This window comes from Camelus dromedarius, chromosome 1 (assembly GCF_036321535.1).
Source record: "Camelus dromedarius isolate mCamDro1 chromosome 1, mCamDro1.pat, whole genome shotgun sequence".
Classification (NCBI taxonomy): Eukaryota; Metazoa; Chordata; class Mammalia; order Artiodactyla; family Camelidae; genus Camelus; species Camelus dromedarius.
In genome coordinates, this window is record NC_087436.1 from 21,152,663 (window position 1) to 21,171,724 (window position 19,062).

Here is a 19,062-nt window from a genome sequence, read left to right on the forward strand (position 1 = left end):
TAGTGAGGTAGGAACAAAGGAAACGAAACAAACAGAATTTGGCAGGTGTAGTAGGCTGAGTAACGCCCCCAGAGAATTCAGGTCCTAATTCATGGAACTGTGAATTCTACCTTCTATGGGAGAAGCATGTTTGCAAGTGGGATTAAGCTAAGGATCTTGGGGTGGAAAGACATTCCTAGATGAGACCTAACTGTATTGACAAGCGTCCTCATGTGAGGGAACTGGTGGTGACACGTGGAAGAGGAAGAGGCGAGGTGACCGCAGAAGCAGAGATTGGAGGGACAAGCCATGGGAGGCCGGCAGCCCCCTGAGTCTGGCAGAAGCAAGAAATGAATTCTCCTCAACAGCCCCCTTGAAGGAGTGCAGCCCCACCCCAAATCCCCACTGCGATTTTGTCCCAAGGATGCTCGTTTCAGACTCCTGGCCTCCCGAAGAGAGGCTATGGGAGAGGAAACATCTGCTGTTTAAGCCATCAAGACCATGGTAATTGGTTACAGCAGCCACGGGAAACTCGTACCACCGGCAGTTAGAGATCAGCAGAGCTGCAGATGTTGGCAGAGACAGCAAATGAAGAAAACTAGAAAACCCACTCAGAGAAGCCAGGCAGAGCCCGGCACTCAGTGATCTTTGTACACAAACTCAAGGCCCAGACCTGAAGACATGACTCGGTTCATCTTCCCAAGGTGACCCTTGGCAGGCAGCTTTAACATATACCATGTCATGGGGGTGGGTATGGCTCAGTGGTAGAGTGCATGGTTAGCATGCACGAGGTCCTGGGTTCAATCCCCAGTTCCTCCATCTAAATAAATAAATAAACATAATTACCTCCCCTTCCCCCACAAAAAAATAGGGAAGGAAAATTTAAATTTTATGCACACACACACACACACACACACCATGACATGAAAGCAGTATGAATTCCAACCTCAGCTGCAGTTAAGCTGTATTTAGAAAGAAGCCGTACTGGTCCAGTGTGAAGAATCCTAGTAACCTTAGTATTAAAAAATCCAGTGATTTCAAGACTGTAGAACAAGACTCCGAATTTGGAGCATGATGGAAGGAAAAAATATATGTACATTTCTCTCTATAGATGTAGGTCCTCCTCTAGGTGTCCCTCCGTAAGTTGAATTAATAATAATCACTCATTCACCGATTTCACTTATTTTCTTTTTCTTTCTTTCTTTTTTTCTTTTTGGTTGAGATGTAACTGACACATAACCATTACATTGGTTTCAGGTGCACAATGTAATGATTCGATATGTGTATTTATTGCAAAATGGTCACCATACTAAGTCTAGTTAACCAGCCTTACTTCTTGACCTGAGGTTCGGCTGTTATCTGAAAGACCAGCACTTCCGACAGCTTCGCTCTTGGCATTGTGGCACGTCTTGACACTATGATATGCCAGCTGAGAAGCAGAAAACACCCATGTGGTAAATTTCGTGGACGATGCAATTTATGAAAAAGATGAAGAGTTCACAGCCTTTTATTTGACTCTCAGAAAAGAAGCACCACCTTGGGAGCTGCAGTTGGGGACCCCAGTGAGGCCCTGGTCAGGATGGAGGATGAAGAAGACAGGGAGATTTTAGTTACTTTCTACTTTCAGGGCTGGTAGGAAATACCAAAGTCAGGAGCTAGAAATTCACAAATTAAAGAGGTGTTGATCAACACATGTTCTAAGTCTAGATATAAGAATTAAGTTGCACATACCCTGCCTGAAGATGGAGAAACTATTTTATAGAGCCATTATTAACCGTTTTTCCCACATGAGATTTTTTTCCTACACAATTTGAGAATCCACTAGTTCTCTAAACATGACCGTAGGAATGTCTCTATAGGCATGCATTGTCCAAATTGTAAATGGAATCATAACTTGGAGCAGAACTTAATTAACCCTATTACACTCCATTGTGAGGGTTCACACAAAGGACAGCTCAGCCGCTTCTGGGGGAAACCACAGTCCTGTGTCTAAAGCTGGGGTCACCAGAAATCACGCCCAATGGGGATGGTGTTGTCTTTGCGTCCCATTCCTTCCACTGTGCATTTGTTAGCAGCAGTGCTAATGACCAGTATTTTTTTTTTCATAAAGAGGCATTAAGTGTAAAAATGTGAAAAGAAACGTAGGTCTGTGTTTGGATTATTTTCATGTTGCATCTATAATGATCTAGCGTGGAGACACATTGTGAAATCTGTAAGCAGACAGGGCATCTTGGAGGTTTTGAAATGCCAGGCAGAAGGCACGTTCACAAGAGGAATGTGCGAGGATCCTTGCGCTGGCTCAGTAGATGAACGCGTAGGCAGAAAGTGGCAGATGAAAGACGTGTTACTATGTGGGCAAGACAGTAAGCCTTTTAGAGAAAGATTCCCCACACCACACTGAGAGGACCAAAGTCTCAGATCGCATGAGGAAAGGATGTCGTCCCCCTGCGTGTCCTGAGAGGCTGTCTGTCTCATCTGCCACTGAGGTCAATACCCCAAATGCTGGAGGTCCCCAGGCACTTTATAGGAGGGCCTCAAGAACTGGGGAAAAGCTATTGAAATGAGAAGAGAAATGGTGTGCTGCCTTAGGAAATGAGAAGAAACAATTTCAGGATTTTCACTCAGCGAAGACCAAACCAGCAGCAAGATGTCCATTCATTCAGAGAATACTGTTGGGGAACCCTTTATACCCGAGATGTTTTTTAGGCCCTAGGAATAAAGCAGCAAATAAAGGTGAAGCTTTCAAGCTGAGGAAGAAAACGAAACAGAATCAATAAACTTGTACTATTGGCAAGGAGCATAAAAGCTGTAAAGAGGGAAAAGGGTGAGTAAGGGGATGCAGAATGATCGCGGGGAGGAAGGGGTTAGCTATGTGGGGAGAGAGGATGGCATTTGAGCAGAGACCGGCCTGGAGGTGGAGTGAGCAGGAGGTCTGAGGGACTGTGCACCAGGCAGAGGAACCAGGTGGCCAGAGGCAGGTCACGAGAGCAGCAGGGAGGCACATCTTTGTGAGTCAAGAGGGGACCCATGGACCTTCCCCAAGTAGAAGAGAACCCAATGGGAGGTAGTGAGCAGTCAGTGAGCAGTGAGGGTGACATTGCCTGCCTGGTCCCTCAGATGCTGCGGAGAGATGAGGGTGGTCAAAAGCAGACTGGTTAAGAGGCTACTGCAGGAGGTGAGGCAAGAGATGGCTGGACTAGTCAGAGGAGGCTGGTGAGGAGTGGGGGTTTCTGAATAAGCTCTGTGGGGAGAGGTGATGGTGATAGATGGTGATGGATGGGTTCCTGGAGCATCTTCTAAACCTGCATCAGGAAGGTCGACTGTGTCCTCTCACAAGGTCTCCCTGAATATCCCTGTTAGAGATGATCAGCCTGAGTGGGTAATGGATTTGACCTAGAATTGGCATTTTTATTTGAGAAAATTCCCATCTTTTCCTAAAACCAAAATTTAGCTACTTTTAAGTCAAATACACATTGTTTCTCAAATATGCTATAATCTCGTGGGCAAGCCATATTTTTTATCCAAGCTAGAATGCTGAGTAAAGAAGTTTCTTCATCCCTTACAATCTTTCAGATGTCACATTCCTGGAAGGAGACACTGAACATTTTGTTGGAGTTGAGATCTTTTATGATGAGCTGAGGGAAATGGGAGAAGCCCTGACAGTTTACTTAAAACCAAATGACAGGTGATTATCATTTCAATCAATTATAAGGCAAGTGCCCTAATCTTTGCAACTTTTATTATTTTATAATTTAGTGAAATATAATTAACATATTGTACAATTCACCCATTTATAGTACAGTTTTCAGTGGTTTTAGATATATTCAGTGAGTTGTGCAACCATCACACAAATTTTAAAACAATTTCATCACCCCATAAGGAAAGCCCATACCCATTTACAGTTATTCCTCATTTCTTCCCAGCCACCCCCCTGCCCCCAGACTTAGGTGACCACTAATCTATTTTGTATCTCTAGAGATTTGAGTATTCTGGAGCCTTCTTATAAATGAAATCATACAATATAGATTTCATATGTGACTGACTTCTTTCATTTAGCATAATGTTTTCAAGGTTTATCTACGTTGTAGCACATATCAGTACTTCATTCCTTTTATGGCTAAATAATATTCCATTTTATGGCTATACCGTGTTATTTATTCAGTAGTTGATGTTTGGGTTGTTTCTACTTTGGGGCTATTATGAATAATGCTGCTGTGTACAAGTTTTTGCATGGACGTATGTTTTCATTCCTCTTGAGTAGATACCTGGAGAGAAATTACGAGATCATATGAGAGCTCTATGGCTAACATTTTGAGGAACTGTCTCACACATAACCTTTTAACTTTTGCAGTTCTGGTAATCATGTATGGTCAATGGACATTAACTTTTGAGGGCATTTCCCAACTCTTGAATCCTCTATAATTAAGTGGCTCCTTGTGTCTTTTCAATGGAAAAACTTGCATGTGAGTATCCCCTGGTTTTCAGACATCACATTTGTAATGGTAAACCAGGAATTTGAGTTCAAAATTGTAACCAAAAGAAATTCTACCAGTATTTTGTGTTAAGAATATTTTGTTATGTTGCCTTCCTTTCAAAATTGGTGATTCATGTGGTTTCTCTCTATTAACCAAAAGTTTAATTAATTAAAACTGTTCTTAACCCGTCTCTAGAGATTTAGAAGTTTACTTATTGTTTTTAACTATTGTTTGATCTATTTGTTCTTTAAATTTTAAAATGCATGAAAAAATATTTTACTGATGTAAAAAAATTAATGCTGTGACTATCTACAATAGCCAAGACATGGAAACAATCTAAATGTCTGTTGACAGATGACTGGATAAAGAACTTGTGGTATAGTTATACAATGGAATACTACTCAGCCATAAAAATAATAAAATAATGCCATTTGCAGCAACATGGATGGACCTGGAGAATGACATTTTAAGTTAAGTAAGCCAGAAGGAGAAAGAAAAATACCACATGATATCACATGTATGTGGAATATAAAAAAAAAAAGAAAAGACAAACAAACTTATTTACAAAACAGAAACAGATTCACAGACATAGAAAATAAACTTTTACAGTTACCAGGAGGGAAGTGGATGGGAAGGGATAAGTTGGGAGTTCAAGATTTGCAGATACTAACTACTATATATAAAATAGATAAACAACAAGCTCATACTGTATAGCACAGGGAACTATATTCAATATCTTGCAGTAACTTGTGAAAGAGAATATCAGAATGAATATATGTATGTTTATGTGTGACTGAAGCATTGTGCTGTACACCAGAAATTGACACAACACTGTAAACTGACTATACTTCAATAAAAATATATATTAAAAAAATGAGTGCTGTGGACGTGACAGTGCTGTAAGAAGATGAGATTGGCATGCTCCACATTGTGCATCTTCCCTTACTGTGGATATTAATAGTACCTGCATAAACGATTTGACACAGATCACGTATTCTAATTTCCTATAACATCTTCAGTAAAAGAAAAAGTGATTTTGTATCATGTAACTCTTTTTATGTCTATCACCCAACACCAGACCTAACACAAAGGAAGGTCCGAAGACCATGAGTAAATGGGCAAATAAATTGATGACTCCAAGTGTGTGATCAAAGTGCTATCCTGCCAAAAGGAATTTTTCTCAGGCCAGGGTCGCAGCGGGAAAGCAACGGCACACTCAAAAGTGTGCACCTGAAGAGTATGTGATGAGGGTGCTACTGCAGAGGTGCAGGCAAGATTAAAGGAGCCAAGAGGGGCAAAGAAGCACCGAGGGACCAGCGGGAGTCAGGAGCCATTACCACCACGAGGCCTGAAAAGGCAAGGACAGAGCTCTGTGACCAGAATCTGGGAAGGACAATGGCTGGAACCCTGTGGAGAAAAGAGCCACCCAGTAGACACTGTAGGTGCGAGCCAGCCAGAGGAGGTGGTGTCCTGAGCTCTCTGCTCTCCTCTGGCATCTCCCATTGGCCAGGCCCAACAGGAAGCCAGATGGAGGGGAGCCCAGGTGTCCTGGCTCACTGGGGTCACCTTCCGGGACATGAGAGAAGCAGGGACGATAGATCTGGAGGAGATGGACAGAAAATAACCAACTCACAAGTGAACTGGATGGACAACCTCTTCAGGACCTGTGGGCCTCTGACTCTGCAGAAGCTCAGGTGATCGACATTACGAGGACATTACGAGGTAGGAATTCTGCATCTGGCTCTGAAAATCAAAGGGACAAATGATGTAATAAAAGAAGGATGATGGGTTCTTCGATTGGTACAGTCACTTCAGGATCGTCAGTAAACATCCCAGAGCAGAACACTGGTACAATTTAATAAAAAATATAGCAACACACTAGGGCCACATTTTGCCCATTTTGCTGTTTTTGAAGTCACACTTGTGTGTCTCTGTTTCAGGTAGCCAAAGCCATTGTGTACATTGAAAAAACAGTGTCAGAGATGTCACCGTTCCAGCTCTGCCCGAAGTGGTGTCTCCACTCACGTACGATAGCATACCTGCTACCAAAAACAACAGAAGCCCTCCCACTGGTTTCGCACTTGCGTGTGTGACGGCAGGACACATTTTTTTCAGTCCTCTGCTCAACCCCAGCACGCATCAGCCCTCAGCATGTTCACTTGCCCTCCCAGCCAACAGGCACCACAGCTCTGGCGTAGACAAAATCTGTCAGCCTCTTGGCCTAGGCTACCCTGATTTTTCTATAATCAGAAATCCTTTAGGGCTCGATTCCTTTCAAACCTCTGACCTTGGTGTCCCCTGGCATTTCAAGCTGTGGATACTGATTCTTCCCAAATGGAAGTAGGGGTGTTTCCCAGCAGGCAGCTGACTGTGACAGGCATGTGTCAAACCAGATCAAAACGGAAACAAGGCATCTCTTCCTCAAGCGTTAGTGATACGCGTTTGAAACATTTTAATGAAAACAAATCTGGTATGGGGTGAAACAGAAAATGTGCCTTGCTAAGACAAGCCACAAACTTTAACCACATTTTGCTCAGCATCCCAGGGTGACGTGTGTTCAGTCTTTTGGCGGTCAGAGCTGCTGTCAGTAGAAACGTTTGGTCCACACAGACATGAACTAAAACAGTGCATCTCTTGCCCCCATTTTTGGTCTCATTTTAGGCTTGTAATCCCAAATCCTCCAACTATGAGAAGATAGGAGCCATCTGCTCGACTGAGAGCACTGGTGACACCCTGACCCTCTGGATCCAGGCTCCCGGCAGCAGGGACGGGGTTGCCAGCCCCATGCAGGAAGTGGACGGACTTCAATACTTTCTTCATGGACACGAAATCCATCACACGCAATCCCATCTGTTTCCAAGCCATCACTGCCAGTGGTGATGTGGGACTTGAGCTGCTGAGTCCAGTTGTCAGACAAAGAGGATGGTGAGTGAACGTCTCCCAAAAGGAACTCCCTTGGCACGAGGGCTCCTTAATGACAAGAGAAACTTACTGCTCAAACCTACAGAGGTTGGTCCATGTCACCTTCATTCTTCATCACTGAAATAATATAACATCTGATTTATGTAAATAAATTTATGTAAAATATCTAAGAGCAGGGAGAGGGTATAGCTCAGTGGTAGAGCGCATGCTTACCATGCACGAGGCCCTGAGTTCAATCCCCAGTACCTCCACTGAAAAAAAATAAAACAAACAAACAAAAATAAGTATCTAAGCGTATATTAAACTAGATTTGGGGAGATGGATTTTCTTAAGCATACACTTTGCATTTTATTGTATTGTAATAACAAGAGACAGATGGAAGATAGATTTTTTTTTAACTTTCCAAAAGTTTCCAAAATGTTATAGATTTTGTAAACTGGTCCCTACAGCCGCATGAAAAGGAACGTATAATAATAAGTTCTTGCATTTATTTTGAGTTCACCATCAGCCAGGAACTGTGGTAAGTGCTTCCCACACCTTTTCATTTCGTCCTCACACATTTCCTGTCTGGCTTGTATTACTAACTTCAGGTGAAAGAACTGTTTTACAGGTAATGGAACTAAGGTTCCAAGATGTTAGAGGGTTTGTCCAAGCTCATGAGTCAAGATCGCAACTCACTGTGATTCTACAGGTCAAGTTGTCCAGTTCATTCTGTGCCTCCTCACTGTACTGCACGGAAATAAAAACCAGATGTAATCATGCCCCCAAGTGCTGTGAGATCTGTGTCACCAGACAGTTTTTAAAGATGATCAATATTGCCCTTCCAGTGTCAGGATCAACATATTTCTAATGTCTGCTTTAATAGAAAGCATTTTATATATATATATATATATTACACATAATATATCTATATGAGAGATTATTTCAGATTGTACAAGTATTTACAATTGAATTAAGTTCTTTAACTCAAGCAGACACAATGCTGCCAGGAATATATTGACCGAGGAGGAGCCTTGAAAGCCACAGCTCTTGCACCTGTTACAGGGAGTGTTAAACCGAAGGAAGAGCCACTTTCTGGCCACACAGCGTGTGCCTGGTGTCAGCCTGTGAGGCTTTCTCTAAGATGGAACACTCCTGAGACAGTGTGTGTAAGGGCCCAATATCCGATTACCAGCTCGCCATTATCTTCCTTCCAGTGTTCACGTTCATGGCAGGGGATGCCCTAAAGCCCTTGTTGCCATAGATACAGCAGGACTGATCCTGGGATGGAAATTTTTTGATCACGCTGCACATCTTGGGGGAGCTCCCTTTTGGAATATGTTCTATTACTTACAGGCATGAACTCATTTGGAAGAATAGAGAGCTACCTCCAAAAGGAGGTAACCCTAAGTAAAACTGGGGTTGGACAACACTAGTGCATCTGGCCCATGCTGCCTGAAGCCTTAGGAACACACTGGCCCTGGAGTGGCAACATCTTTGCTCCTGCCTGGAGATACCCAGCATCTAGCTTTCCCAGTGTTTTAAACTATGTCCCCAATACGTCTCATTAGAAAGTGAATTATGACAAAGCTGTGAAATAAAGGTTTATATCTCTAGTTTGTAAAAGAAAAAAAAAAACCCCAAACAAAAAGATAAACAAACAAAAAACCAAACTAGAGCCATGTAACAATTTGGGGCCCTAATAAATGTTGGTGCCCTGCGTCCAGACACCCCTTCGTCAGCTCTCCCCAGCCGGCTGGTCATTGGAGACCCTTAGTGTTCCTGAGTTTCCCCTTCTTTTTTAAGCCAGTCTGAATAAGAACGGATCAGTTACGTGTGCGTGTGTTTATATAAAATCAACAAATACGAAATCATTTCACTAAACTTCTGTTTGTGTGCTTATGATTTTCTGTGTCCACAGTCATATCGTCCAAGGACTAGAAGAAACTCCAATCCGAGGGTCAGCTGATAACCCAGCAGGACCCTGTGGGGCCTTCCCAAGACAGATTCCTCACACGTACCTTCTGCTGCAGCTGCTCTGTGAAGCACCCAGATAACAGTATCCCGTGCATTTTTCCTGAGTTTTTCAGATACTGAAAACCACCACCAAATGGAAGAAATTAACTACTTGGTGATGGTAAGCACAGAGCCCCAGAACTTCTGGCCCCTTAGGATTGATCCCATCAATCAATCAGGGAACTGTGCACAGCTGATCACATCCCTGGGCTGCCCCTCCCTCAGCCAGCCTTGAAAAGGCTCAGCTGAAACCCTTCCCGGAGTTTGAGGGATTTCTGGGTAGGAGCCGCCATGCGTTCTCCTTGCTGGGCCCAGCAGTAAACCTTTCTCTGCTCCAAACCCTGGCGTTTTGGTGTTTTTTGACCTCACTGTCTCTCAGGCACACAAACGTGCATTTGGTAACAATTTTGGAGAAGACGGCCTGGAGTCTGTGCCCACAGCAGGTCAGTCCTGGTCAGGGGCAGCCCTTCCGTGGGTCCCAGCAGCGGCCGGAGCTCACTTGGCTCTGGGAACCTGGAGGGACCCTCTCCGACAGGCCAGGTGCCGGCTGCCCCAGCACAAGGCTGTTTGGAACTGAGACACATCGGAGCTGCGGTCCACGGTCAGTGTCACCTGAGGGTGAGTGACTCCAGCTTGCTCAGGCTGGGAATTCTTTCTATCCATCTGGGTTCATTCCATGGTGGGAAGTGAGCCGCTCGGGGCTCATTGAGAGCCACCCTGGGTCTGTTCTCTTTCAAGAACTGGGGCAATCTGTTTGGAGGTCTCCGTCTGGGAGTGGAAGTGGAATTTTTAGACTACACCTCCTCTGTGCAACCGTAGCTTATTCGTTGTTTGTGTTTTCACGTGTATCATTTTGGGGTGAGCCACTCTGGCTTGCTGCAGGCTGGGAAAATTCAACCTGTGCCACCTGGGCTCCTTCCCTTCAGGGAAGTGCGCCATTCTGGGCTCACTGGGAGCCGCTCTGGGTCCATTCTCGTTGGGAGCCAGGCCATCCTGGACGCCTCTGTCTAAGAGTGGAAGTGGAATTTTTAGAGTGCACCTCGTCTGATCTTTTGTTGTTTGTATGTGTGTATGTATCAGTACTTGCGCTGGCCAGTTAAGACATCGTTGGTAACAGGGCTCACGTGTGACAGACACCAGTTTATTCTTCCCTACTGCGTTGGTTGGGATTTTCCCATGCTAGCCTTGTTCTTTCATTCAGCTTCATCTCTGATGGGGCGCTGGTTGGGGTTTACCCCTTTTGAATTGATGGGGTATTGGTTGGGAATCCCCCTTTTGGAGCTAGAGAACTGTGACCCCAGAGACTGTTTTGGATCGTTGTTTGCTTGACATTCGATAACATTAGCTGTGAATAATTAAGTATGGATGATCAGGGCTCTGTTCCATTTTAGAGTCCTCCTAGGGCAAATTTTGCAAAACTAGATCTTCAGCTATGCTCCCATAAATGAAAGAGATATTTTTTATTGTAACACTGTGTGGGCTCAGTACCCCTGAGATCTGAAGAACAATGGTCCCTAATGTCTCTGCTCTTACATCAAAGTGGGCCTTTCGCAGTTTGGCTTTTATCTTGGGGGTGAGGGTGGGCGGCTGGTGTGTGTGTTTGTGAAGGTGTACCTGAGTCCAAATCCTGTTCTTGTCGTGGTTTTGCGGAAATTGAGGCATGTGAATGTGAGCGAATGATATATACATGTTACTGTCTATTACTGTTAGTTGTTTAAACCGAAGTGGATATATGGGAACTGGAAAAAAAGAAAATCCCTGAAAATAGCCAAAACGGTTGGGTTTTGTAAAAGCAGTTAGAGGAGGACTCTGCACTTCTTTTCTGTGCCTTTGAAATGTAGATGATCTTCCTGGGCTCTCAAGGGAAGAAAGAGGATTTGTTTGTTTTTTAACTCAAATGGAAAACCTGTGAGATCTCTGGTTCTGTCTTTACATAAGAAAATTGACTTGTGGATGAGCTTTATTTAATTGACTTAAAAGTAAGTGCTTACAAATTAAATACTTCTAAGTATAAAAGAGCTAGAATTTCGGGTTCATGTGATCTGGGAAATGTTCAATACTGAACTGATATCTTTAATAAGCTAGCTTAAGCTTATCGGTATAATCAATACAGATGTGTCTTTTATTGTACCTACGTTGACAGAAGGTCAATAAGTTCATGTCATTTCTGTTGCAGAGTTTGTCAGCAGAAAGAAAAAATTAACTTGGTATGATGAAATTCTTATAAGTAAATTAAATGCAAACGAGGTAAAGAGCTTTTGAGTGAACTCTTTGGCAATGATTATGTTTTAGGAATGTCTGCTTAAAAATGATTCTCTCCAGATATTTGGTGACTTAAAATTTTAGAGTTGTGTGAAATTAAGTTAAATGATGGAAGTTACTGAATAGTTGAATAGCTAGGTCATTTCCCAAACAAAATTAAGATACTGAAACATTCACTAGAGATTGGGATTTGCGGGAACTGAGGATTCTAAATTAACTATGTAATTGAAGCTAGGAAAATGGGGAAACATTTCAGTGTGCAGTAGGAAAGTAGGATGTGGGTTTTGAGTAAAAAAAAATGGTATGAGAAATGGAATTGCATTTTGTTAAGGGAAAAAGTGACTTGGTCTTGGAGCTGATTGTTTCTAGATGGGGGGAAAAAAAATAAGGGACAGACTAATATGGATACAGAAAGCTGTGGAAAGTTTGAAGAAAGGGAGCCCTGAAAAGGGAGTTCTGTGCATGGCCTGGCTGAGATTAGATTAAATTTAATTCGGATTTTGTTATTAAAATAGGCTGCTGCAGGTCTGGATTCGCCTCCTCTCTGCTGAGAGAACAAGGTTACTTAGAATGCTTCTGATAACAAATGGTGTGAAAATTTTTGATACTTTTGACAAACTTCCTATCAAATTCTAATGAAAGTCCTTTTGACTTCAGCTAACTTCGGGATGCCTCAGGGGCCCCGAGACATCTCAGAGAAAACTATTACACTAACTAGGACTGGTTGGTATGTTGAGTTGCATGTGAAACATTGGCAAATAAGCCTCCTCAAATTATATGGTATGGATAAATGTTGGGGTTTATATATATATTTTATTGAAGTATAGTCAGTTTACAATGTGTCAGCTTCTGGTGTACAGCATAGTACTTCAGTCATACATGAACATACATATATTCATTTTTATATTCTTTTTCACCATAAGTTACTAGAAGATTTTGAATATAGTTCTCTGTACTACACAGTATGAACTTGTTTATTTATTTTATATATATAGTATCTACAAATCTCGAACTCCTAATTTATCCCTTCCCACCCCATTCCCCTCTCTGGTAACCGTAAGTTTGTTTTGTATATTTGTGAGTCTGTTTCTGTTTTATAAAAAAGTTCATTTATCTTCTCTTTTTTAGATTCCACATATAAGTGATAGCATATGGTTTCTTTCTCTTTCTGGCTTACTTCACTTAGAATGATGATCTCCAGGTCCATCCGTGTTGCTGCAAATGGCATTATTTTATTCTTTTTTATGGCTGAGTAGTATTCCATTGTATAAATATACCATAGCTTCTTTGTCCAGTCATCTGTCTATGAACATTTAGGTTGCTTCCATGTCTTAGCTATTGTAAATAGGGCTACTATGAATATTGAGGTGCATGTATCTTTTTGAATTAAGGTTCCCTCTGGATATAAGCCCAGGAGTGGGATTGCTGGATCATATGGTAAGTCTATTTTTAGTCTTTTGAGGGGTCTCCATACTGTTTTCCATAACAGCTGCACCAAACTACATTCCCACCAGCAGTGCAGGAGGGCTCCCTTTTCTCCACACCCTCTCCAGCATTTGTCATTTGTGGACTTTTTAATGATGGCCATTCTGACTGCTGTGAGGTGATAATCTCATTGTAGTTTTGATTTGTATTTCTCTGATAATTAGTGATAGTGAGCATTTTTTCATTTGCCTATTTGGCCATTTGTATGTCTTCATTGGAGAATTGCTTGTTTAGGTCTTCTGCCTTTTTTGTTTGGGGTATTTGGTTTTTTGTTATTAAGTTGTATGAGCTGTTTATATATTCTTGAAATTAAGCCCTTGTCAGTCTCATCTTTTGCAAGTATTTTCTCCCATTCCATAGGTTGTCTTTTTGTTTTGCTTATGGTTTCCTTTGCGGTGCAGAAGCTTATCAGTTTAATTAGGTCCCATTTGTTAATTTTTGCTTTTATTTCTATTGCCTGGGTAGACTGCCCTAGGAGAACGTTGCTGAGATTTATGTCAGAGAATGTTTTGCCTGTTTTCTTCAAGAGGTTATAGTGTCTTGTCTTATGTTTAAGTCTTTAAGCCATTTTGAGTTTATTTTTGTGTAGGGTGTGAGATAGTGTTCTAACTTCATTGATTCACATGCAGCTGCCCAGTTTTCCCAACACCGTTTGCTGAAGAGACTGTCTTTACTCCAGTGTATGCTCTTGCCTTCTTTGTCAAATATTAACTGACCAAAAGTTTGTGGGTTTATTTCTGGGCTCTCTATTCTGTTCCATTGATCCATATGTCTGTTTTTGTACCAATACCATGCTGTTTTGATTACTGTAGCTCTGTAGCATTGTCTGAAGCCTGGGAGGGTTATTCCTCCAGCTTCATTCTTTTTCTTCAGTATTGCTTTGACAATTCTGGGTCTTCAGTGATTCCATATAAATTTTAGATATTTGTTCTAGTCCTGTGGGAAAATGTCCTGGGTAAGTTGATAGGGATCACATGAAACCTGTAGATTGCTTTGGGTAGTATAGCCATTTTAATAATATTCTTCCAATCCAAGAACATGAGATATCTTTCCATTTCTTTAAGTCATCTTCAATTTCCTTAGCGTTTTGTCATTCTCCGCGTATCAATCTTCCACTTCCTCGTTCAGATTTATTCCTAAATATTTAATTTTTTTGGATGCAATTTTAAGAGGGATTGTTTCTTTATTTTCCTTTTCTGATACTTCATTGTTAGTGTAAGGGAATGCAACTGACTTCTGTATGTTAATCTTGTATCCTGCTACCTTACTGAATTCTTTTATCAGCTCTCTTAGTTTTTGCATGGAGCCTTTAGGGTTTTCTATATATAGTATAATGTCATCCACATATAATGACAATTTTACCTCTTCTCTTCCAATTTGGATCCCTTTTATTTGTTTTTCTTGTCTAATTAGTATGGCTAGGACTGGACTTCCAATACTATATTGAATAGAAGTGGTGAGAGTGGGCATCCTTGTCTTGTTCCAGATTTTAATGGGAAGGCTTTCAACTTTTCACCATTGAGTACTACGCTGGCTGTAGGTTTGTCATAAACAGGTTTTATTATGTTGCAATATGTTCCCTCTATACTCACTTTGGTGAGACTTTTTACTTTAGATGGGTGTTGAATTTTATCAAGTGCTTTTTCTGCACCTGTTGAGATGATCATGTGATTTTTGTCCTTTTCTCTTGTTGATGTGGTGTATCAGGTTGATTGATTTGAGTATGTTGAACCATCCTTGTGTCCCTGGGATAAACTCAACTTGATCATGGTGTATAATCTTTTTATGTGCTGTTGGATTCTGTTTGCTAATATTTTGTTGAGGATTTTTCCATCTATGTTCATCAGCGATATTGGCCTATAGTTCTTTTTTTTTTTTTTTTGGTAGTGTCTTTGTCTGGCTTTGGTATCAGGGTGATGGTGGCTTCACAGAATGAATTTGGGAGTGTTCCCTCCTCTTCAATCTTTTCGAAGGGTTTGAGAAGGATCAGAATGAGAAGAGCTCTTCTTTGCATGTTTGATAGAATTTTCCAGTGAAGCCGTCTGGTCCTGGACTTTTGTTTGCAAGGAGGTTTTTTATTGCTGATTCTATTTCATTTCTAGTAATTGGTCTGTTCAAATGATGTTTCTTCTTGATACAGTTTTGGTGGACTGTATGTTTCTAGAAACTTGTCCATTTCTTCTAAGTTGTCCAATTTATTGCCATATAGTTGTTCATAGTATTCTCTTATGATTTTTTGTTCTTCTGTGGTGTTGGTTTTAATTTATCCATTTTCATTTCTTACTTGTGCCCTCTCTCTCTTCTTGGTGAACTTGCATAAATGTTGTTAATATGAACATTCTAGAAGTCACATAAAGTTCCTGAAGTTTAGATATGTCCTGGTATAATGCTGTCAGTCATAATTCTAGTTGTTATCTTGAAATGTTGTAAGTCACAGCAACTTGAATAAGCTTCTTTGTCAAAAAACAATTGTAATCAGATCTTTTACCTTGCCTTTTTGGGTCTTTTGGTCATTCATAGACAGTTAAGCTGATGCTTTGCAGGACCACTTCATCTTCAGGTGGATTTGTAAAAGTGACTTTTTGACAAGTACAGGCTTCTTTTTAATCATACTTGCTCAGCTGGTAGGATATTTGAGAAGTCTAAGGAAAAACTCTAATTTCGTGGAAGTGTTGGTCAAAGGGACTGATTGCATAGGACTGAGTGAACTGATGAATGTGGCTGTGATTTTTTGGTTGTCTGAAGTATGGCTGGCTCTGTATCATATGTCATCCGTAGTCTTCCTTTTCCCTCCGCTCAGACTCCCTGTCTCCACCCAGCATGCACATCAAAGAGGAAGGCAGGATGGTGGTCAGCTGCAGGACAGAGGGTGGCTGGCCATGTCTCCCCTGAGCCTTGCTGCTAGGCAACAGCACTGCCTCACCCAAAGAAGTCACCAATCTGCGTGAGATCGCAGAAGCTTTGAGAAAAATTCAAGCATTGGCTGCCGAGAAATACCAGTGGTCTGTAAGAGCAGTACACATTCCTCACTGGGTTTCTCCAGGGTTTTTGAAACAAGATCATGTCTGATGAGTGATGGTTCACTGCAGCTGAGCTCTGGAAAGATGCTGCCATTGCCTATAATCTGTCCTCTCCCCAGCTGCCCAGGTGCCTCTCCCTCCTCTCAGGGGATGGCTGCAGACCACCCTAATGCCTCCCTTACATGGAGCCTCTTGAGGAAGGAACCCACCTTCCATCAACCAGCACAGCACTGGTGTTTCATCTCAGATTTCACAGTGAGTTCAATTTTCTGGACAGGATTTAAGTTTGGGATGAAAAAGAAGTTTCTATCATTAACAAGAATGGCATTCAAATCCTCAGTTATTCTGTGACTGAGGAAGAATAAAGAAAAACTTGTGAATAGTCCCATGATTAGACAAATCGGGAATTCACAGCAGTTGAAGATGAAGAAATAATTTCTACTTGTCTCCATTTCTCCAATATATCCAGTCTATACCCATATAAGCTCCCTTGGGTTATAAGCTAAGCAGTATCAAAAAAGAGAATACTCTATAGTAAGAAAAATATATGCATAATCTAATTTTTGGCAAGTACTATTAATAAATCCTTTTTTTTTAAAATCAGTCTGTTATTTAGCTTGTTTAAATTACAAAGCCTCCAGTTTTAACTAAATTCTGAGAGACTTTCTTTTTACTGAAGATACATGACACACAGTGTTAAAGGCTGGTGTCCTAGAGATAAGACACACACACTGTGGATGTTGTAGAATCAGAGGCAACCATCTAGATCCCTCAGTCCTCTCATAACCTCATCATCCGAAGATAAAATCTGTCATCAGAGCTGGGTACCTCTCCAGACACAAGGGATCCCCAGCAATAACAAAGAGTCAAGACCCAGAGTTGCCAGTCTTGACTTGGGCAGAGAAGGTGAGGTAAGTTCACTTCTGAAGCATTGCCCTGCCCACTATGCCTACCGATAAACTATTCCACTTCTTTATTTTGCCAATTAGAATCATTATCACTGCTCTCTTTTTATCTTGCTCCACTATCGTTTCTTACAACTTAGACTCTTCTGATAATCACTGTCAAGTTAAGGCTGCAAAAAGCTATTTAATTATTCTAGTAAAAACCTTAACAGATCTGAGACTACTCTGGGATGTACCCAGAAGTTAATTTCATGTAAGCCACCAAGAATACATTTTACTCATCATCTGTCACCTGCAGGATCCCATCACCTTTGGCTTTGATATCAGGTTCCAACAGGTAAGGATGTTTTTGGTCACAGCTATGGATTTTAAGGTTTTCACTTGGTTAAAACATACTTTCTAGCATGCCTTTAGTTTGGCTTTATCAGTTCATGTTGGTTTATCAATTCACTATACTTGTTTAAATCTCCTCCTTTAACCCCTGTATTTTCAGGAATGTCTCACCACACACATGTTCTACACAAAAACCTCTGCTTTGAAATACAGCACATCATTGCAGAGATTTTTTTTTAAGTCTAAAAAGGGGTAGAAAAAGGAAATGTTTCTTTTTTTCACTCGATTTTTTTCTGGAAAGCCAGAGTGGTATTTTATAATGCTTTGCAAAGTTGAGACTCAGAAACGGACCTAAGCCTAAGATAGCTTAAATAATTAAATGCAGATCAGTTCAAATGAGTGTCCTGTATTAAATTAATATTCAAAGTACTCTATGCCTAAGAGCTGCTTCTCTCAACCTCACAAAGGACTTAGAAATATAGTATTTGGGTCACTGTTAAAAGTATATAATCCAGGACACATTCAGTTGGAGTATGCCAGATGGTTTCCAGAACGATTTTTGATCATTTATAATAGCTGCCAGCACTGTATTTTGTCAGATGTACAATTAAGCAACAGTGCTTAATTAGCATTTTAATATTTAAGGCTTTGGAGTAAACTTAATAATGCAAGAGCGGGTAAATAATGATGAGTGTCTGAGAAAAAACTAATTTATGGCTTGTTTTCTCTACTTATTTCGGAATAATTCAATTTTGAAGACTAGCTAAAAAAAAATTTGGTTTGAGTAACCACGGATAATCCATATCACTCTTTTACTCAAAACCCTTCATTTGCCTATCACTCAGAATGAAAACATAGACTCCCACCACAGCCTTCTCCACCCTAAATGACCTGGCCTCTGTCTTTTTGAAGCTTCAACTCACTCTTCATTCCTTTTTAGCCACAAAGGTCTAGCTTTGTTTCTGAACAATTCTGTCCTCCTCTGCCCTGCCAGTCTTCACACTTGGCTGTTGTCTTCACCTGAAGACTTTACCCAATTCCTTGCACAAAGCTCACTGCCTCACTTCCATTTATGTCTCTGCTTCAGTGGACCCTCTTCAGAAAACATCCTGTCCACGATAGTCCTTGTCATCCCTCATTCTCCAGCCCTTTTAACCCTGCTTTCTTTTCCTCAGTGGCACTTGCCACTTCTTGAAGGTGCTACATATCAGTGCTTCTCAGCAATGAGGGATGATTTTACCCCACCTCCACCCCCCCAGGGGACATTCAGCAATGCCTGGAGACATTTTTGGTTGTCACAGTAGGAGTGTTACTGGCATGTAGTTGGGAGACGCCAGAGATGCTGCTGAACATCCTACAGGGCACGAGACAGGCCCCCACAATAAATACCTGGTCCAAATGTCAATAGAACTGATATTGAGAAATTCTTTTATACACTGATCATTTGTCTCCCCAAAAGCAATACAAAGTCCATGGGAGAGAGAACCATGTGTCTTGCTCACTTACTCCCACAGCCTAGCTTTCTATACATGCATCTTAAAAGGAGTTCAAATCCACAATGCTTTCCAAAATTTTATACCAAACATTTGTAGAGTCTTTCTCACTGTTGTCTCCAATGACTAGGAAGATACCTTTGATCTTTTATAGATACTCGGCAAATCCTGGATCAGAGTGGAAATGCTAGTG

General features: G+C 41.3%; 1 non-coding gene across 1 annotated transcript; it reads left to right on the forward strand.

Annotated features, from left to right (window-relative positions):
- Positions 1-7,552: 7,552 nt before the first annotated feature.
- Positions 7,553-7,627, forward strand: TRNAG-ACC (transfer RNA glycine (anticodon ACC)). The gene has a single exon. It is a non-coding gene; the product is annotated as a tRNA-Gly (tRNA).
- The last annotated feature ends 11,435 nt before the right edge of the window (positions 7,628-19,062 follow it).